We start from the raw sequence: 23,327 nt of genomic DNA, 5'->3' as shown, positions 1-23,327 counted from the left end.
CAAGGTACGGTCCAACGTTTTTATTCGGCTTACCATGACGAATCGAGCTTATCCAAATAGAGTAGAGGAAAAAATGGGAAGACTCCATCACAAAATATAATAAATATAGTGACAGATGTAGTTAGTGGGTGTGCATGTTACGTGTATTGCAGAATTCGAATAAATAAATATACCTACCCTTTACAATAACAATACAATTCAATGTTTTGTGGTGGGGATAACGGCTTATTAATGTCTTGTTAGGCCTATGCTCAGTAGAGCGGGATGTCCAATCATTCTGATTTAGTGATAATCAATAGGTAACCACAACATAACACCGAATATAAAGTAAGTACAAAAACCAAAAAAATATGTCTGCCTACAGTCCATGCCCCTCAGTGGTCCATGCAGTGAAGCCAGAGTCTAGACTCGGTAGTCTACATCTCTCAGTTTCAAATAACTAAGGGACCTGTTTGCTGTCTATGTTTTCTTTTAGTCTGCGATCCAGACAAAGCGATTTATGGTCTGGCCGATACACGTGAATAAAACCGCGTGCGGCGTCCACATGACGCACTATAGGCACGAACATTTCAAGCAAATGTTTACTCTGTATTTATTTATTAGGCCTCGCTGTAATGTTTTGCTTGAAATAACAATAACTGTTTAACTAGTTGTTAAAATAACGTTGCCAATAAAGGAAACTAAACAGCTAATATGCGAAAGCGGCCATTACAAGATAATACTGGCGGACCATGCATTACAAGGTGGGCATAACGGGCATACCCTATTTATTTTGTATGGTCAGTGTTGCACCACTCAGAACTCAGATCCAAAATAGCCGAAGTCTTAAATATCCTTATTATCTCGGATTCAGGTCAAATAGTGAACTTGGTACATTTTCTATACGTCTGAACTGACCAATTTGTATGACCAATTCAAGGTTAATTCAAGATTTACTTGGTGTATGTGCTCCACTAGGCAGATGCTCTTTTCAAAGAATCTTTACCCATATTATGATCTAAGTAGTTTGTTTGTCCTTCAATCACGCTGTAACGAAGCAACGGATCGACGTAATTTTTTGAATGGATATGGTCAAAGACCTGGATAGTAACATAGGCTAATCCGGGGAAATCAAAAATTTCCCACATGATTTGCAAAACATAAATCCACGCGGACGAAGTCGCGAGCATCAGCTAGTAGTTAATAGTTATGAGTACTGTTAACCATAGTTTACTATACTACATACAGCATATATTATGTAGTAAGTCAATGAATAACAGTAAGAATAATGGAGTGTGAACTCTGAACAACTCTATAGTTCTTCACATGTAGGCGCGTACAACGCGTGAGGTCGTGTCAGTCACAATCAGTAAATGGGTCGAGCATAGGTTGCCAATGTACTACGCCAAGCGTTCAGCATTCAGCTGGTCGCGATACACACAAAGGTCTCTAGGTTAATGACACAATTAAATTCAGGTCCTACAATTCCCTCTAAATTACTATGGACTACTAATAGGGGTGACCATTTCACAGGTAATATGAAAAATCACGCAAAAAGTAGTTTCATTTATGGAACACTGGCTACCTTAATTAAAGTAGTATATAAAGATTTTTTTGTTTATTATTATTTTACATACTTTTTAATCCGGCTTTATTTTTCAAACTTCGCGTGCGCATGGTTGTCGACCCGATCTAAGACGCTAAAGAGTGTGCAAGCGAGAACACTCGCACCCCTTTATGTTAGAAGAAGAAAATCATCTGTATAGTTACTTAAATTAATGTAGCAAACGATTGTAATTGCGAAAATTACTTTCCGTGAAAAATCACTAAAGAAAATAATAATTTCACCAAATGAAAATGATTTAAAAGGTAGCAATAATGCGCATATCTACTATGAAACAAAGTAACGAAGCTGCAAATAACCTAGGAAGCTAAGGGCAATTTACTCTTTGCCAGGCAAAAGGTCGGTTCTCAAAGAACTGATGTCGTTGGAAACGTTTCTGGAACGACTTTGAAACGTTAATGTTCGTGGTTGGATGTAATAATTGTTGAGTTCATTTAGAACTAGTTTCAAAGGTAGTTCTGCTTAATTTGGTAATATAATATGATAAATGGGTAGAGTAATTTTTTTGTAAGTAGGTACAATTTAAATCGATTGATAGGGTCAGGTATTTTGTCTGAGACCCAAAAACTAACTTGTATCTGAATAAAAAAATTCAAAAATAAAGCAGGGTAGATATTCACAAAGCCATATAAAATGAGAACCTATAAAAAAAAAAAAAAAACTGACTAACCTAACATATCAACCTACAGTTGCTGCTGGGTCTAAATCTTCAAATGCACGTAGAATCTCTTGCCAATGTAAGATTTTCAAAAACTCCACACGAGTGCACCGTAGGGTTTGTTCCCGGGAATTCTCGTCCCGGGAATTCCCGGGAAATCGGTCGGTCTCGTACCCGGGAAATTCAGCTCGAGAAAAGTCGAGACATCGAGAAGTTTAAATAAACATTTTTACGCTTAGCTTTCTTTGTAAATGCGAGGCGGCAGCGGCATCCTTTGACAGCACGGCTCGTGTCTGTCGGTATCCTTTGTTTTTGCCTTAATCTCTTATTTAATTACATTAAAACTGCCAAAAATTATGATACCATACCACCCACATAGTGAGATTAGTAAGTGATCTTTAGTTATGATGAGAAAAATTATGATTGTTTTTAGTTAAGATGTTTGTTTTAAGCTGATTGTTAACAGAGATTTTGTTTTTTATTAAAGATTAGTGAGATTAGTTATAATAAGAAGAAGTATGATTGTTTTTAGTTAAGATGTTTGTTTTAAGCTGATTGTTAACAGAGATTTTGTTTTTTATTACAGATTAGTGAGATGAGATTAGTTATGATAAGGAGAAGAAGTATGATTGTTTTTAGTTAAGATGTTTGTTTTAAGCTGATTGTTAACAGAGATTTTGTTTTTTATTACAGATTAGTGAGATGAGATTAGTTATGATAAGGAGAAGAAGTATGATTGTTTTTAGTTAGCAATTTTGTTTTGAGCTGATTTTTTATTGAGAACTTGTTTTTTTTGTTAAAAATTATGTTGATTTTTTTCATGTAAAATAAACACAGTTAAATTAAAGACTCTTTTTATTAATTAAACAAAAATTTAGACGTATTTTATTTTTTCTCGACAACCCGAGAAGACCCGAGAAATCAGGCTCGAGAAGTCTCGACACCCGAGAACCAAAAAACCTCGAGAAATCGGAAACCCTAGTGCACCGGGGCTCGCCAGCTAGTAACTAACTTATTGTTAACTTATAAAGTTTTTACTAACATAATTAGCAATATAACGACATAAAAATATACAAATCTAGTTACGATAAATGGCATTGACCTCCTATAAAATTACCACGTTCATTACACTCAATTGTTATAAGTAGCTAAATAGATTACAATCTATTTAGCAAAGTAGATACCTACTTAATTACGAAAACGTGAATAATAATCAGGTGAATTGCTTCTTTGTTACCGCCTAATAGAATATTAGTTTTGTAGATTAAAATTTATAATCCAAATCTACCCCTTTGGTTTCTGCACGGTATCGTACCGGAACGCTAACGGCCGTATTCACAATCATTACTATGAGGTCTCATAGTGGACTCGAACGCATAGTGCAGGTTTCACCAATCAGATCATTGTAAACTGACGTGATTCAGTCATCTGATTGGTGGAACCTACACTATGCGTTCGAGCGCGCTATGAGACCTCATAGTAATGATTGTGAATACGGCCGTATATCGCTTGGCGGCACGGCTTTGCCGGTAGGGTGGTAACTAGCCATCAGACCAGACCAGAGATATAGAAATTATAAAATTCCAAACCCCTGCCGAGAATCGAACCCGGGACATCCCACAAATAAGACCACAAGGCTTACCACTGCGCCAGGGTGGTTGTCAAATGGTAGTCATATCTACTCGTAGAGCTCGATCAATCGTTAAGAGGGCTCTCTCCGTCACTCGTTTCATACAATCGTAGTTCCAATTTCATTTGAATATTAAGCAACCAAAGTCCATGATGCAGACATATTCTAGAAACTAATATCTATGTCTGTGGTTTTCCAGATTTCTGTTAAAATATTCGGTTTCAAAGTTACGCGGTCTTAAAAAATTTCATACAAATCTTTGAGCCCCTGTAATTTTAAAACTAAATATTTTTAGAAAAATCTAAAACACCACAGACACAGATATTAGTTTCTAGAATATGTCAGCAAAATTTCATGGACTTTGGTTGCTTGATATTCAAATGAAATTGGAACTACGATTGTATGAAACGAGTGACGGAGGAGCCCTGTTAATCATTTTTTAATTAGAAATTATGCGATGCGAACCTTGTGCTAAATAAGCAAGAGCCAGAAAACACGGACAAGGGTCCTAGCTATAGCTATATCCGTAGACCTCTCGGGTTCCTGGAAGGGACAGATGATTGATGTATTTGCTTACATAGGCACATTTTATCTCCCCGCGTTTTTGCAAGTGGTTAACTGAATAGAACGCTAAGTACAGTCACCATAAGGTTTTTTTTTTTCAATTATAGGTTGGAATAAGGTTTTTTTTACACTTATAGCTTAGAAAGCGCATATACATATATGTAACTACGGGTTATGTCAGTTTCCAGCGCAGCTCCTTGCGATCCATCATCTTCGGCTCACTGTTGAGCACAGGTCCCCTCCAAATAAGAAGGGTTAGGCCATATATCTTATAATTATGCTTCGCAGCTTCTTTCTTTGCGATTTGGTTTACATATTGTAGAACGCGTCCCACGCATCAGCCTAGCACGGATTTTTAGATCTTTTTTGACTTTGAAATTGGCAACACTGCCTACCCGCATCCAATCCCCCACTAGCGCCCTCCCACCACAGCTCGGACCACTTCACGACCGGCTTGTCATTACGTGTTTCCGTGCCGAAGCCTACGCACGTCACAGAAACCCGCGCGAAATATTATTAAAATCATCGTTCTGAACATGGGGAAGAAGAGGAAAAATGAGGACCCAGAGGAAAGAATTAGGAGAAAAATAAGGAGGCTAAATGAAAAACGCCAGAGAAAACGAGAAAACAAATCGTAAGTAGAATCCATTTTATTAAAATTAAACCAATACAAAAATATAACTTTAAAGAAGACTTCGTTCTTTCAAATATTCATAATAAATACCTAGATTGTATACATCAAGCTTACCACAATGATGCGTATTTGCCAAATTCTGGGCTCTTACCGTCAAACAAAAATAAATAGCGAATAGCTATATTGTGGGCTATTCCAATTTTATTTTAACCAGTGGTAGATGCTTTTGACGATTCAAAAGAATCTTTTTAAAGTCTAATTGAATAGAAATATTTGAGTTTTAATTTAAATTTGAATTTTCATTCTTTCAAATATTCATGATGAATAGCTGGAGTTTATTCATCAAGCTTACCACATTGATGCGTAATTGCCAAATTCTGGGCTCTTACCGTCAAAACAAAAATAAATAGCGAATAGCTAAATTGTGGGCTATTTCAATTTTATTTTAACCAGTGGTAGATGCTTTTGACGATTTAAAAGAACTTTTAAAAGTCTAATTGACTAGAAATATTTTGAGTTTTAATTTAAAGAATTTTTATTCTTTCAAATATTCATGATAAATAGCTGCAGTTTATTTGATGGATAATTATCACATTGATGCGTAATTGCCAAATTCTAGGCTCTTACCGTCAAAACAAAAATAAATAGCGAATAGCTAAATTGTGGGCTATTTCAATTTTATTCTTTCAAATATTCATGATGAATACAGGGATCTTATCCATCAAGTTTACCACAGTGATGCGTATTTGCCAAATTCCTGGCTTGTTACCGTCACGATGCGTATTTGCCAAATTCTGGGCTCTTACCATCAAAAGAAAAATAAATAGCGAATAGCTAAATTGTGGGCTATTTCAATTTTATTTTCATTCTTTCAAATATTCATGATGAATACAGGGATTTTATCCATCAAGCTTACCACAGTGATGCGTATTTGCCAAATTCCTGGGCTCTTACCGTCACGATGCGTATTTGCCAAATTCTGGGCTCTTACCATCAAAACAAAAATAAATTACGAATAGCTAAAAATTGTGGGCTATTTCAATGTTATTTTGACCAGTGGTAGATGCTTTCGACGATTCAAAAGAACTTGTAAAAGTCTAATTGAATAAAAATGTTTTGAATTTGATTTAAATTTGAATATTCATTCTTTCAAATATTCATGATGAATACCTGGTTTTTAACCATCAAGCTTACCACATTGATGCGTAATTGCCAAATTTTGGGCTCTTACCGTCAAAACAAAAATAAAATAGCGAATAGCTAAATTGAGGGCTATTTCAATTTTGTTTTCATTCATTCAAATATTCATGATGAATATAGCGACGCTGCTTCTCTACTTCACGTGCAGGTTGCACGTGAAGTAGAAGTCAAACCCGGTTACTGAAATTATGTCACTCGAAAATTGATAAAATTTTACCTCCAATTTTGAACTGAGAGGCTAAAAGCAGTCCTAACGGAACCCTTTGTAAAATGTAATTATGTAATTGCACAAACAACTCGGTAACACCTTAACTGCCTTAACTCCAGCACTAGAAATCATAATATACGAAGGTTTAAACCAAGAGCAATAGCGAACGACGCCTGCCGAATCTTATGTGATATGCACCACAACGAAGCAGGAAAAAATTCGTGGTGTCTTCTATAGACACTCTTGAAAACTCATATACTAACAAGTATATATTCGGCGATAATGTGTCGGAAAAATCAAACAAGATATAGGGAAGAGTCGGCTAGTTCCGCGCCAGTACCAGCAGCAGAGCAGCCGGCCCCTCCGCGCCGCGGCACCCGAGCGCTCGCCGCCGCCGTCGCGTCGCCGCCGTGCCGCATGCGCTCACAGCCGCCGCTAGTGCTACACGAGGTATCGTACGCATGACGTTTACGTCCTTTCTCACATGAATGATCATGTATTTATTACAAGTGATCTAATTGTTTTATAATGGATCGAAGGCTACATTATTCCTTTTATAAGCACGCCTATCCAAAATAGCAATCCCAGTGATTGTTGCCCAAAATCACCTCACAAGTCTTTAGGTTTTCAAAAACCATTAAACAAATTACTCGAAATAGGAGCGATTCGTAGATGACGAATCACAACTCTCAGTTCTAGATAAGAACTATTATAGTATATTTTAGTATTTAAACCTTATAAACCTATTTAGGTTTATTAAAAGTAGTAATTTTAAAATAGAGGATTATCGCACTGCATCAAAATTAATTATAACAAATTGTCACTTGGCTTAAATCAGCCTAAAAGATGAATGTTTTTTAATATAACTATATCACAGCGAAAATATTTACGTTTTAAATGTCGTGAGCATTCTGACATGATACTTAAAACTTCTTGATGATAAGAAAATTAAAATTAATTATTATTATTATTTTTTGAAAAGATATTCACACAATCGAAACGCAAACTTCGTGATTTTGCTAGATTGTTTGAACCGTTAATTTCAGCTTATCCTGGAGTCCAATATTCGTGGGTTATTATACGAAAATGTTCAAACGTCACAAGTATCATTGCTTACTAAATAACCCGAGTTACGAACAAAAACATTCACCGCCTTAGCAATTTGAAATAGTTAAATTTGAGTTTGAGGATTTGAGAAAGTTAAATAGTATCAACAGTGCATTTTCACCTTTAATTAATTGATAATTAAACATTCGGACGCATGCTTAACTTGAGTACTTTTTACTATAATAATGTATAGTGTAGCTACAGTGTAGCGTCCGGTCGTAAGAAGAAAGACTCCTGTTTACATATAAACGAGTTAGAATTAAAGGCAGTTTTCCTAGCTTTGAAGGTATTTGCAAATGATCTTTGTAACGTAGACAATCCTTTTAAGGATTGATAGTACAGCAGTTATTTTCTACGTAAATTGTACGGGGGAAGCGCGCAGTACCCGTAATTCTTATGCATTTACATCTTTATTATTAATTAAAGATAATACCTAAGCTAATATTTTGTCGAGAAAATCTTTCCAGGACACCGAATGGGAATTAACCAGGAATTAACTGACTATGCTTTTAAAACGTTGACTCAAGTGTTTGACAGTTTTGAAATAGATTTGTTCGCTAGTCGTTGCAATGTAAAATGTGAGACTCACATAGAAAATCAATCCTGATGCATGTACTGTTAATTCCTCTACGGTGTCCTAAAAACATTTGTACTATTATGCGTTTCCACCATTGATTTTAATTTTAAAAATGATAAGAAAAATAATAACTTAAAACCGATAAAAATAATAACTAGCCATCGCAAGCCTAGTTTCCTTTGTTTACAAGATCGGTCTGCTCACCATGTACCTATGTATACTTTCATCCTAACGTTAATCTTTTAACCTTTCAGAAAACCTCATAATCTTCACATAACAATCCACTTAGTCACCGTGAAATTATGCGACAAAAATATCTGAAAATGTCGGTACCAGCAATAATTGTTGATCTTGTGACTAATTCACATTCTGACCATTACGTACAGACAATACGATACACGTATTAGGTCCTAGATAGAATATCGTAAACAAAATGATTATCATTATAGTCATAAAAATGTTATTGTGATTTTAGATTTTCTTACAAAAATATTTGATAAGAGTACAAAAAAAAAATGGAACTGTAAATTTGTACTTATCTGCCTTGTTATTGGGTTTTCCTAATATGTTAGATGACTATCAAATTAGGAAGTTTATGAAGGGAGTTGCAGGTCAAGCCCAACTCAACCAAAGTATAATATAACATGGGATACTGACACTGTTCCTAGTTACTTATCTGAACAATGGCCACATGAGAACTTCAACTTGGGAAATCTTTCAAAAAAAAAAAAAAGACCCTTACTTTGTTGGCTTTAATGACTGCTTACTCATAGAGTGCTTACTTTTTCACTGATAAAAATAAGCAACGTCAATAGGCTGAACTAGATTACTATTAAAATTTCAGATTTGATAACGACCTCTTGACCTAATTCATCTCAATTCTCAACCCTTTTTTGAAATTACCTTTCTTTAGTGAAAATTGTATATATATTCAGATACATGTTTGAAGTAGTATATTAATAAAACAAATTCTATTCGTGAAACTAATAATGATTATTTGTTTATATTAGTTACAAAGGGCCTTCCAAAAAGTTATCATCCCAATGATTGAGTCATTGGATAACAATCCATAAAAGTGTTATTGATATGACAAAATTTAGTGCTCACATAACACGCCATGCATCCACATCTGGAGCCAGCGGAGCAGGTGTCAACAATGATAACACTGCTGATTACAGCCAGTTATCGGCTACTTTCGCTAAATTTTATAAAAGAGAGATAAAGATACTTAGTTAACGATAACTTTTGTTGATTTATTAAATTTATTATTATTTATTATATTTAACATGCCGATTTATTATGTAGATAGTAGGTATATGTATAAGATCACAAATGTATTGTATAAGTATATACCTACTCAATTAAAAAAGTTGATTCAACAAGCTATAATATACCATAATCTATTATGTTTTTAATGTAAATTTTTATTTGTAATATTCACAAATACTTACGTAATCTATTTATTTTCCAAATAGGTTACTCATTTTATATTTGTTAGCTCTGAACATCTACAATATGTAAACCAAATCGCAAAGAAAGAAGCTGCGAAGCATAATTAAAAATCAAACGAACTTACCAAGTGAAGTTCGATTGTAATTATGCGAGCGGCTTCTTTCGACGCGATTTATACACACCCTCCCTAATTTTATTATTTTCATAAAGTACACAAAAGTACACCCTACCCTAATTTATATATATATATATATACATACATATATAAACAAATATAAAATGTATCTATCTATAACTATCAACTAAAATGACAAGCCGGTCGTGAAGTGGTCCGAGCTGTGGTGGGAGGGCGCTAGTGGGGGATTGGATGCGGGTAGGCAGTGTTGCCAATTTCAAAGTCAAAAAAGATCTAAAAATCCGTGCTAGGCTGATGCGTGGGACGCGTTCTACAATATGTAAACCAAATCGCGTCGAAAGAAGCCGCTCGCATAATTACAATCGAACTTCACTTGGTAAGTTCGTTTGATTTTTAAGTAGTGTAGTTATACGATACTACTTATATCATACCACTTACATTTATATCAACACTAGCTGATACCCGCAACTTCGTTCGCGTAGATATAGGTTCTTAGAAATCCCGTGGGAGCTCTTTGATTTTTCCGGGATAAAAGTAGCCTATGTGTTAATCTATGGTATAATCTACCTCCATTCTAAATTTCAGCCAAATCCGTCCAGTAGTTTTTGCGTGAAAGAGTAACAAACATACAGACATACACACATAATATGTACATTGTACATACACACAAACTTTCGCCTTTATAATAATATTATAGTGTGAAGTGAGATTGCGCAGCGCGCGTAGGAATTGCACTTCTGCCGTTACTATTGTGTTATACAGTGTAAGGTCAAACAGTTTCTTGTAGGACTGTGTTGAAGGATATTATTACAAATCGTACAAGGGTACACGCTACGTGCGTGTTCAGTACGTCTTGCAGTTATCGTCGCGCGTCACTGTCATCGAGGTTTGTTTGCCCAAGCCTCAATTTATGATCATCATCAACCCATCTAAACACTCAGAGAATGACACTCAGATTCAGAAGAGTTTGGTCAACCACGCTGGCCAAGTGCAGATTGGCAAACCACACACCTCTCAAAACATTATGGATCTCAGGCGTGCAGTTTCCTCACGATATTTTCCGCAAACCGTTTATTAAGCAAGTGTTATATAAATGCTTTTTTTTTTATTTAAACCAAAGTATAGTTTTACATATTGTTTCCACTTGACATCCTGAAACTCTCTTGAGTTTATATGGATGTTGCACATTCCTTAAATATAGTTATACAAATTGTTAAACAAATCGAAACTGAAGTTGAAATTAAGTAAATATTCTAATGTACTTGTAATTAGATAGGTAGGTAATAAAACACGCATACCTAACTCCGAAGCTAGAGGTGCGTGCCCGGAATCGAATCAGCGACCTCACGAATAAGAGACCGATGTCGTAATTACTAGGCTATCACTGCTAGATCTTAATGTATATTTTATATAATTTATCAAACTCGAGACCTTGTTATGAAGTAGTATTTTCACCGATGCGACGGAGGAGTCGTAAACGCCGTCTTACGAAACTTGAGAACCCAATAAGGGATTAACTAACTATGGGAATACGGAAGTCCTGGGAAAATTATCAGTCAAGGGATTGGCTTGCGTCTCAATGCAAGCGCTGAGCTCAAAATTAATGGCGTTTAATAAACGTAAGATATACGGCCACGCGTAACGAGCAACACATTAATAATGACGAGTATCACTAGTTAGTAGAGATCAACCATTTCACAGATAGCATGTGAAAAATCATGTGAAAAGCCTTTTCATATGTAACACTTGCTACCTTACTCAAAGTGGTCTGTGAAAATTCACGAAGCAAAATTTTACTAAATTTTGAAAATCCCATTGTATTGTTGACATTTCGCGCGGGCATGATCATGACTCGAACTAAAGAGCGCGCGAGCAAGGACACTGCGCTACACCTAGTTGAATTCAAATTTTCGCACTCACAGACATAAGTGCAAAAATACACTTACCTATCATGAAAACCTGCTGCGAAATATATCAGCGCTTTTGATCTTGTTAGTAATTCCTAATTAATTTAGACTTAACTTAAATGAACATTAAAGTCATTTCATCACAAGAGATTCTCGAGATAAAATTAGTTTAATTACCACTTAAATTATTTAATTTCATTCTAACAAAAGTTATTTTCGCGATCTAGTGTCCTGTTCTTGATATTCGTACTGCCACCGAGTTTCTAGCTTTTTTCTTTTCAGTTCTGAATCAGTAATAGAGTAGGTAATTGAAGATTAGAAAGCACTTAATAAAAGTTAATTTATCAAAAAAAAAACTTTTGTATTCTATATTTTGTAATTATTGATTTATATTATCCGTGATTGTAAATAAGTAATTCATGCAAAACCTTCGTGCGAGTGTTGGGGCTTGCGTGATAGATAAACTATAATTAAAATATACTAACTTATACAGCGATAATTCATATGATAACCGGTAACATGTTATTACTATTAAAATATCGTTAAAAATTCCAAATGTCGTTATATCTTTATGGTGCAAATAAAATTTTCAGACTTTGTATTTAGCTAATAAGTAATTTTAAGTAGGTACCAAGTTCCAACATACCTACTAAATATTTTCCAAAAAAACACTTTTAGTAGTTTATTACGAAATTCCTTTCAAACAACAATATATTCGGTATGTATACATATTTATAATTATGCATTAAAGACACAAAATCGTAACTTACGGAAGTAAGTACCACCTTATTACTTTTTAGTATAAAACAAAAACCTCTTTTACTGTGACCAATAATACTAATAAACTTTATCCGCGTGGCTTAGGATTTTAAAAATCCCGTAGGAATTCACACGCAAGCTATCTATTTCTGTATCAAATTTCGCCTACATCGACGAAACAGATGGTAAAAAGGTTACAGACAGATAGACACACTTTCGCATCTATACCTATATATGTAGTTCATAATATTATAAGTAGTATTTACAACCAAAGTCAAATTACCAACACATTAAACACAAACAGCAAGACGCGACAGTGCAAACAAAAATCACGTGCAAAAAAAACTCGTGCTGACATTGACAAAATCTAAAAGAATCTCTATTTTAAGCGAGCTGGCATTGAACAGAAATTTCAAGATATATAAATGTATATTATTTATAAAATCCGATCTACTCGTAAGGTATTGAACTTATCGCAAAGTTGAGGCCATATAAACTTCAAACAAACTGTACAAAATACAACTTTATACTTTATCCGAAAGTTTGACTTGTCTTGAATATAATGAACCCGTTATAATGTGGGAGTCGGATTCCACTTCAGTAAAATCATTTTCACGGTTCTTGTCGTGAAAAAGAGCCGCGATAGCCTAATGGTTAAGAGTCCGCCTCCCACTCGGGAAGTTGAGGGTTCGATCGCGGGTATGCACCTCTAACATTTTCTCAGCTCAGGCATGCAAGTTTCCTCACGCTGTTTTCCTACGCCGTTAAAGCAAGAGATAATTGGTTAAAACGCACAAACAAAAACTTCAAAAGTTACGAGTTACGTCCCTATTGGTCTGGTGGGAGGCGTCGGTTGTGAATAGTTACTACCATACAAAGGCAAAGCCGTGCCGACAAGCGATTTAGCGTCCAATACGATGCCAGGTAAAAACCAAAGGAGTATGGGTTTAATAAAAACTGCCATAACCCTTCAGGCTAGCCCGCTTCTATCTTAGATTGCATCATCACTTACCACCAGGCGAGATTGCAGTTAAGGGCTAACTTGCATCTGAATAAAAATAAAGAAATATTTGGGGTCGTCTCGAACCCAGAATCCCCCAAATAGGAGGCTGAAGTCCTAACCATCCAGCTATCAATAGGTATTGCGATATATTAATCTAATGTTATATTAATTCGGCGTCGAATTACCTTCCATGTTGCATGACACGTACGAACAATCTCGTCCCATATAACCTACACACTGCATCATAATTAACGTGATTTATTACACAAGGTCTCTACCTGAATTCGATCGCCCTCATACAAAGGTCGACGCACCACTAGCTTGCATTAATTGCCTTTTAATACAAAACGTCATGCATAGCCATTGACCTATGTTTTTGATTGGCAAATGGTTTTTGATCCTTCCCAGAACCAACCGGTATTTTAAATTATTTTGTGGGTTTTTTCGAGACTTTTTATAGAAGGAGAGGTTGGGAATTTGACCTTAGGAATTCATTACAGAAATTGCTTCAGGAAAAATGGTTTTTTTTTTTGGTTCAAAAACTTTGTAGAAGAAATAGAAGTTAGTATGAAGTAGTTTGTTGAAGGAAAAATAAAATAGACGTATGAGCATCAAACCTTCTCAATTTCAGTTCGTGCCACTGAGTTGTTGACACATATTTTTTGCAACTGCACCTCTTAATTGCCTTGTTAACGAGCAGACACCTCGCAAAGATAAGCGACTTTTTTCTTTTTCAAACTGAATTATTGCATCCTTTGCGACCGTCTGGTCTGTACGAAATATCATCGACCTTTGCAACCTATTTTCGAACAGTTTTAGCGCCTTGGGGCAAAGACTTGGGCCGCATGCATAAATATATAAATTGAGACTCTATATTCACGCCACTTCGCACAAAAGGCCCTTAAAGTTGCTGAACAGCAAGCCGGAATATTGGAGTTGCCATGAAAATCACTAAGGTCAGTGAATTGTTAAAAACTCTCTTCAATCTTTAACAATTCGAATGAAATGAGGATTTTGGGTTGGCGCTAGAAACAAACCACTCTTAACAGGCTCTGATGGACAGCAGAGATCCTCGAGCTATTCATGATGATTATGCAACAGTAGTGAAAGATAGTCCTTGAGTGGAGACCGCGTTTAAGCAAGCGTAGTGTGGGACGCCCTCCAGCACGATGGACCGACCGACCGAATATAAAGCGGCTGGTGGGAAGTGGCTGGATGAGGAAGGTTGAGGACTGGGTGTGGTGGCACTCTATAGGGAAGGCTGTTCAACGTAGATGTCCACAGGCTGATGATGATGATGAGTGAAAGGTTAGTGCGCTTCCACATCCAAGGGTTCGCTTACTCCAAGTAACGTTTACACTATCATCCCTTACAGTTTACTTTACGTTACTTCCAGAACATACCTAACGTTCTGAACACAAACATTTGTGAAAAAAAAACTAGATAATGGAGTACAGAAACTAGCATGTTTATAAAATTGACACTTCAGCTGATCCTGATCTATTTAAATAAATATCTTTCAAAGGCAGCGTTTGCGTACTGTGCAATCGATTTCTTTTATATTGAAAGAAACTCACTGCCCGTCGGACGAGTACCTACCTATGATTTTGACAGCCTCTTTCCGGAACACCTACTCACTGTTTATGAACAGCTGTGGTGTAAAATTAGAACATTTCCTTGTGTATGATATCAGTTCGCAGTTGCAAGGAGACTCGCTAGATAACAATGCACTGCACCAGTTTGCTATGCCGACGTCAGTGTCGAGGAAGTGGGTCGAGCGGTGCGGTGACTGCCAACGTTTTATAAGAGCTCTCGGATGATCACGATGCCACGCACAAAGGTCTCTGGGTTAATGGAACGATTATACTTTACTCCAAAAGAATTGTTTACTATTTCTTATTGGTTTGACCTCTGGAAATTGTTTAACCTGCCATAACGCCCATAGGAAGACCAGCGCGTCTAGATCATCACGTATTCAGAAGAATTTAGTGAGCAATCCAGTCTGTCGAGAAAAATGACTCGCCATATTATTTGCGCTAGCATTATTTGTGTTAAGTGTCATGTCAAAAGTAGGTACGATTTTATTCCTGAACTAGCTGTGCCCGCGACTTCGTTCGCGTGGAATCAGCGCGCTTTATATAGCCACGGACGCTCAGGCGCGAGGCGTGTAGTACGTACTCTGTACGTTAAAAATGTTCGCCGTGATTCTTTAAATTGACATAACTTTTTTATTTGTGAACCGATTGACATGAAATAAACACTAAATGTTAAGTGAAGCTTACTACAATATATTAGTGAAAACCGTATCTAAATCAAAGCCGTTTCTGATATTAGCGTGCACAAACGCACAGACAAACAGACAAAAAAGAATTAATTACAATTTCGGGTTCCGCATCGATATAATAACAACCCCTGCTACTTTTTTTTTATATATTTCCATTGTACAGACACCACTTTTCTACAATTTTATTATATGTATAATTCTAAGGGTAAGGGCCTGCGCACATTGGAGGACGGGACGGCAGAGGATCTAAATTAATCAATTGAATTTAATTTTTATCCAGTCGAAATAAGGTATTATTTCAATGCTCGGTGCTCCAGAGAAAACTGCGCTGCGATGTTCCGAGATCAATCACCGAGCATTGAATTATTTACCTTATTTCCATTGGATAATAATTAATATTGACACAAAGAGCAAATATGGCGGATCCTTTCTCAAAAACGTATTATAATTTATAACTGAACTCACGAGCGGACGTGAAATTTTCTTGCTTTTCCCTAACTTGTAAATAACTACAAACCTGACATTGGCTAATCTGTATAAAGCCGGAAGAGAAAAAAAACTGAACTCAGGAACTTATAATTCATGACTGAATTTAGATGTCCAATCAGTGCCAAAGCACACATGATTGCAACCGAATGCCCTAAAAAGGTATGTATTAAAGTAGACGACGCCATCCATTAATGTCTAGCGCTACAAAGAATTTACTGAATCCAGCCAATGGAATTATGTAAACCGGTCATTAACTAATCAGAACAAACATTTTCCACATATTTCTATTAACTAGGTATTTCCACATGTTTGCACATAGATTTGAAACAATACATATTATGTGGAAGCCATATTTGTAGAAATATGAAGGAACTAACAGTGTATTTAACCGTAGATAATTTCAATAACACACGAGTGCAATCTACTTTGTTATGACGACGTCGCGTCGCTTGCCGGTGTCAAGAAAGTGGGTGCTAATATTTTCTACGAGCTCTCAGCTGATCACGTTATTTTATACTAGTCTAGCTGATGCCCGCGACTTCATCCGCGTGGATTTAGGTTTCAAAATGGGAGCTTTGGATTTTCCGTGATAAAAAGTAGCGTATAACCTATGCCCCTCTCTAGGTCTTTAACTATAACCATACAAAAAATCACCCCAATTCGTTGCTCCTTTCCAAAAAACAAACTAAAGAAACAATAAATTAACAAACCAACACACTTTGGCATTTTTGATATTGGTAATAATAAGCCAACGATTTCGTCCGCTTGGATATTCATATTGGTAGCTAGGTTTATCAATCCCGCGGGAACTCTGAGTCAAGATACATATTCTCAAGCTATCCCCATTCACAGCCGAATCGGTTCCGACTTCAGTCATTGTGGAGTGAAGGAGTAACAAACAACCATCAACTTAACTTTCACACTAATTTTATTATTATATTTATAAGTAATATTATTATGATTGAAGGTTATAAACCTTGAAAAGATAGCTATACCTAGTAATAACGTAGTTATTTCAAAATAACAACTTCTTAGCCTTGAGTATAAGATTACCTACTCTCGAAATAGCGGTAGCGGTAAATAAATAGAAATATCGAAATAGCTTGCATACACAGTTTAAAGACTAAGTGAAAGTTTCTAATACAAAGACACTTAATAATTATAATATCTTTCGGTAATTTGATCTACGCTAACAGTCATACAATTAACACTTTTATTTTGTCTGTCTTTCTGTCTGTTATCATTTGACGACTAAACCGCTGATAAGTCACAAACATAACGTGAAAAACCGGCCAAGTGCGAGTCAGACTCACACACCGCGGGTTCCGTACTCGAGTATTTTTTTCCGACATTTTTCAAAACAAATCAAAAACTTTTATGCATAAAATAAATAAAAATCTGTTTTAGAATGTGCAAGTAAAGCCCTTTAATATGATCTTCCACTTGGTATAGTTATCTTACTTTGAAAATTGAAAATATAATTATTTGTTCATGAACACATTTCAATTTTTTTTGTGTTGTAACTACAAGTTTTCGGATTTTTTCCTTTACTTGTGCTATAAGACCTACCTACCTGGCCAAATTTCATGATTCTAGGTCAACGGGAAGTACCCTATAGGTTTTTGACGGACACGACAGACGGACAGACAGATGGAAAGACAGGTGGACAGACAGACAACAAATTGATCTTATAAGGGTTCCGTTTTTCCTTTCGAGGTACGGAACCCTGAAAATATTCGAGGACTAAAAGGGACGACTTGCAAAAATACATTTTCAAGCAGGCGAACTAAGGCAACGGACACTACATATTTTATACTGGCGCCAATGTACGAAACTTTACGAATGTCGGAGTCACAACGTAAAACCAATACGTACCAGCTAGATGCCGTTAACCTACTTTGGCTTCAGCCAACTCCTTGCCCGGAAGGGACCATAGACAAGGCGCAGGTTCTTTACCTAATTATGAACTAGACCGCCATCTTAAATTCTAACGTTTTTGAACCAGGGTATGTTTATTTTCTTTACCTAGATTGGCCAGGTAACCCAAATTGCATCTAGAACGATTGCCATCTGGTCTTTGCTGATCGAAGATGACGAATCAATAACTAGCTATAAGCTACAGGTAGGAATTCAATATTTAAGACTTATTCATCTGATTTTATAGTCTATAGATATAAAGTAGTCAAACTGTTCACACGAGGTTTTTAACATCTCCCAAGATTCTAAAATGCTATACATACCTGTTATGTATGAAAATGAGATTTCGATACTGACTGTTTTATTAATAATTTAGACATACCCAGTGACAGTTGACGCACATTATAAGTTCCTTGACTACCTACATATTTCATACATATCATTACCTACTAACTGAATATTTAAATAAATAAGTAGGTATAATGCACCGATAATTGGACGCCCCGAGCACCGAGTTGGCGCGGGGGCTGTTCGGGTGTGCGGGGCGTCCCCATTCCGATCGCCATGTCGACCTGTCGCGAGCTATTATGTCAGACTTGTACCTAACTCAAAAGATTTGTACCCAGCTGGCTTAGTAATAGGCACCCTTAGGATACCGAACCCTAAAGACTAAAATCCAGGCGAATGAGGTCGCGGGCAAATGCTAGTAAAAAGATTTAGCTAATAAATTTTTATTTGTATTTAGTAAAGGCTTAACTATGAAATATGTCGGTTTGGCGAGAGGGTGTCCTCGTGTAGGGTGGGAGCGTGGGGCGCCTCATTGTAACGCGATAAGCAAATAACACATGAACGGTTATTATTTATCGCAGTCAAACATTTCTGTGTGCTCGCAATTATGTCGGTGCCTACTGTACGTAATTAGCTTAGAGCTGTAGCGAATCGTTTGACGTGCTTATTTATTAACCCCCGACCCAAAAAGAGGGGTGTTATAAGTTTGACGTGTGTATCTGTGTATCTGTGTATCTGTCTGTGGCACCGTAGCGCCTAAGCTAATGAACTGATTTTAATTTAGTTTTTTTTGTTTGAAAGGTGGCTTGATCGAGAGTGTTCTTAGCTATAATCCAAGAAAATCGGTTCAGCCGTTTGAAAGTTATCAGCTCTTTTCTAGTTACTGTAACCTTCACTTGTCGGGGGTGTTATAAATTTTTAATTTATACTTGTAAACCTACTTATTCTCATTTATGTTAATGCCATGTGACGGAATTTTATTAATTTATGGATACGTAGGCAATTACGCACATATAGTTATGATAGGTGATTTGAATAGTTGGTGGCGGGTCAAAGCCTGGCGGGAGCGCGGTAAATGCTACGTAGTGATACCCACGCAACCGCCAGTCAGTTGAGTGACAAACACAGGTTTTAGTGAGTGCAAGCCCCACATAACCCTTTCGTTTCTTCTGACGGAGTAGTATGCGTTTGGCATTTCCTGCGTGTGAAAAAAAGGTACACATTGGTTATAGGAGCCTTATTAATGGTATCCATACTAGGTACTCGCAATATAAAAGCGTATCCTATCGATACGAAGCGCGTCGGTCGGTGTGTTAGAGGCCTAATCGCTTAAGGTACCTTGACGAGGTATAACAATGGTTTGCTTTCCGTAGACAAGATTTTGGTTATCCTGGAAAATATCCTGGTCCCACGGAAAAACAGAAAATTTTCTGACAGAATCTTGCATGCCCGAGAGTTCTCCATAATTTTCTTAAAGGTGTGTGAAGTCTGCCAATCAGCACTGGGCCAGCGTGGCAGACTGTGGCCTACGCCCTTCTCGTTCGGAGAGGAAACCTGTGCTCAGTAGTTGGCCGGCGATGGGTTGATTATGATGATGATGATGATCGTCAACGAACAAGAGCAAAATATGTCTACTAACCTACAATATGAGTTGAATCTTTCTCTACAATCAGTATATAGATCAAGTATTTTTAGACATTGGTCAAAATGTAATCAAGCTTTGTGCCGCACTGTTTGTCAAGAACCGACCCAATTATTATGATTAGCCTTATCACTAGCACTTCTTGAAAGCGGTCTTTGAAACTGTTCCGAAATGCAAACAGCATTGTTATAATTCCTTTAGCAATATTGGTATAACTTTAAATACTATTGTAGTAGGTACTATATACTCGTAAGATTGACTCATAACGATATTATTTGGAAGGCTTCATGTAATGCGGTGATATTCTAGGGGTTAAAACACATCGGTCTATAAGACACCTTTACATAAACATCGGTGAGCACTGTCAATCATAAGTGTTAATTAAAAATTTATAACACGCCCGACAAGTGAAGATTACAGTAACTAGAAAAGAGCTGATAACTTTCAAACGGCTGAACCGATTTTCTTAGATTATAGCTAAGAACACTCCCAATCAAGCCACTTTTCAAACAACAAAAAAACTAAATTAAAATCGGTTCATTAGTTTAGGAGCTACGATAGTCACTTTGATACGAGCTATGATACACAGATACACACGTCAAACTTATAACACCCCTCTTTTTGAGTCGGGGGTTATAAAACAGCATTATTATACGTGAGTTGAATCTTTCTCTACAAACGATCAAATATTTTTAGACATCGGTCAAAATGCAATCAAGCTTTGTCAAGAAACGACACAATTGTTATGATTAGCCTTATCACCAGCACTTCGCGAAAGCGGTCTTTGAAACGGTTTCGAAATGCAAACAGCATTGTTATAATTCCTTTAACAATATGGTTACAACAGGAAATACTAATTGTAATGGGTAGCTACTCGTAAGATTGACTCATAACAATTTTAATTACAATTTTAATTGCCGTGCTAGTCTAGAGGATAAAATCTCGGCCTCCTATTCGGGTATGGGGTTCAATCTCAGACATGCACCTCTAACATATCGAAGTTATACTTATGCTTTAGATCCTACGTCATAACCACTATACCTTGTTCGCAGAGTCGAGACTAATATACTTAATATGTAAATCGCTTCTAGAACGCACTTTATCACCGCTTTTTTATCGATTACAATTTAGCCCTTGACTACGATCTCACCTGGTGGTAATGATAATGCAGTCTAAGGTTTATTAAACCCCCCATATCGGCTTCTAGATGGCATCGTACCGGTAATTTAGTAGTAGCTAATTAGCTAGGGTATGGTTGACCAATAAATAGCCTTATAATTAACCTTAATAATGAATTGAGTAGAGTACTTATACAAGGAATCAAAAGCTTAATTTGCTATAAGCTGAAAAAGATAAATCTATATGGTACAACATGCAGCATGTGATATGCACCGCCCGCCCTCCCACTGCTAAATACCCCAGTATTAGTAGTAATATTAATAATAATTAGTAATAATAATAATAGTAATTAATTTTATTATTGTTAGTTATTTAAATCTTTGTTCTCTTCAAAAATTTATATATCTAACACAAACAAATATTTCCAAACTAACCTATAGGTATATGAACCTTCTCAGAATCGATTGCCTCCTGAACTCCGAAGTCTGAACAATATATTTGAGAGCGTTTTAATATAATTATTATGATATCGTGAATCACCCGATATGGCTCTCAAGTTTGATTAACGATCTATCGTGCTTTATTTAAATAATTTATTCCCTCAATAAAAATTTATTCACGAGCAATACAGTTCTGAGAAAATGTTTATCCTCGTTTTGCATTTTTTTAATGATAGAGCAAGTAAAACCATCCGATCTATTGATGAATTTTCGGAACGATCAAATAACTATAATAAAAATTAGACATAAATCATTGTCTAGACTCTAGAGCGCCACAAAGGAGCTAACTAACAACCATAATACATGAACACTTAACACTCCTTCATGTTGCGCAGTCGTGTAAAAAGACTTAAATACATTTTTTTATTCCATAGATAAATTTTAGTGTTATATTTAGTTACAAAATCTAGGTTTTTAAACTTGGATAATTCATCGAAGTTTTTGAACTACGACATTAGTAAAGGTTGACTGTATTATCCTCTAAGCCGAAACAAAAAGGAATTTTAAAGGGATATAGAAAAAAACTAAGATTAATCTTAGCATCAAAACTCTATTCTTGGCTGCGGTGCATGTCGTATAAAGGTTTGGACCGACACAACGCGCGACCACGTTTCACGCAACATAAAACTTCATTGAATGCATGAAGTTTATACAGCGGAGCGCGCGTAGAAGTTGCACCACGTTGCACTCTGCCGATAATGCGAGAATGTATATGTAAAGTTTGACTGATGAACCAATTCGTAAACATAAAAAGGTTTTATTCAAAGAAACTTTCAAATAGCTAAGTGAATTGGTTCGGAATGCCTTTCCTACCGAAAAACTAGCAAAAAGCTTAGGGGTTGCTTTCAAAAATTTAATTATTATATTATGCCATGAGTAATTGAGTAATTTATATAGATCACGTTTAGTTGAGTGTAACGTTCTGCTGTTTATCGTGATGTGTTCCGCCACGCTTCATGTTTGTCCAAGCCTTAACCTAACGAGTTTTCATTATCAACGGTCTGGGGAGCAGTAAGAGTGGTCTGCGATGGTTCTGTGCACCTAATTGACGAGAAATAATCGATTTGCCGTGTCGATCTTGTGTGCGTTGGTAACATGCACGTAGAATATACCTCACATTATCTATCAATTGTTTGCGACTTCACACGCCTGCACAATGAAAAGCTAGGCACTCCAAAGATCTCCCGTAGGGATACAAACTTCTAATCTGAAAAGTATGCAGCTGTAGGTATGGCATTTTATGCGATACGTTTATTTAGCACAGATAATTTCATTGCTATCCAAAAATTTCCCATGTAAGTAATAAACAGAAGACTTTACTAAAACCTTGATCTAGTATTGGTAGCTCAGTAGATAGATTACCTAGTGATAAGACCTGCATGCATGAAAGTTCTCCATAATGTTCTCAAAGGTGTGTGAAGTCACACAATCCGCACTATGGCCTAGACTCTTCCCGTTCTGAAAAGAACCCGTTCTGATGAGCGGGCGTTGGGTTGATATCAATTCGAGTTAACCATAATTATAGTCTCCCACAACATAGTAGCTAATAAGCTAAAACGTTCACTTAGGATCTACAAAAGAAAAGGTAGGTACCTCCTTGTTTACCACAAACAAAATTAATTTATCGAAGCGGGCGGAGGAGAGAAAAGT

The 23,327-nt window shown here is 36.4% G+C and overlaps 1 protein-coding gene across 3 annotated transcripts in view; it reads right to left on the bottom strand.

Annotated features, from left to right (window-relative positions):
- Positions 1-23,327, bottom strand: part of LOC123881092 (serine/threonine-protein kinase NLK) — a 156,101-nt gene that overhangs the window by 95,411 nt on the left and 37,363 nt on the right. The window lies entirely within an intron of this gene.

Source organism: Maniola jurtina, chromosome 3 (genome assembly GCF_905333055.1).
Source record: "Maniola jurtina chromosome 3, ilManJurt1.1, whole genome shotgun sequence".
NCBI lineage: Eukaryota > Metazoa > Arthropoda > Insecta > Lepidoptera > Nymphalidae > Maniola > Maniola jurtina.
Note: the sequence above shows the minus strand (reverse complement) of the source record. Positions and strands in the feature narration are given on the sequence as shown.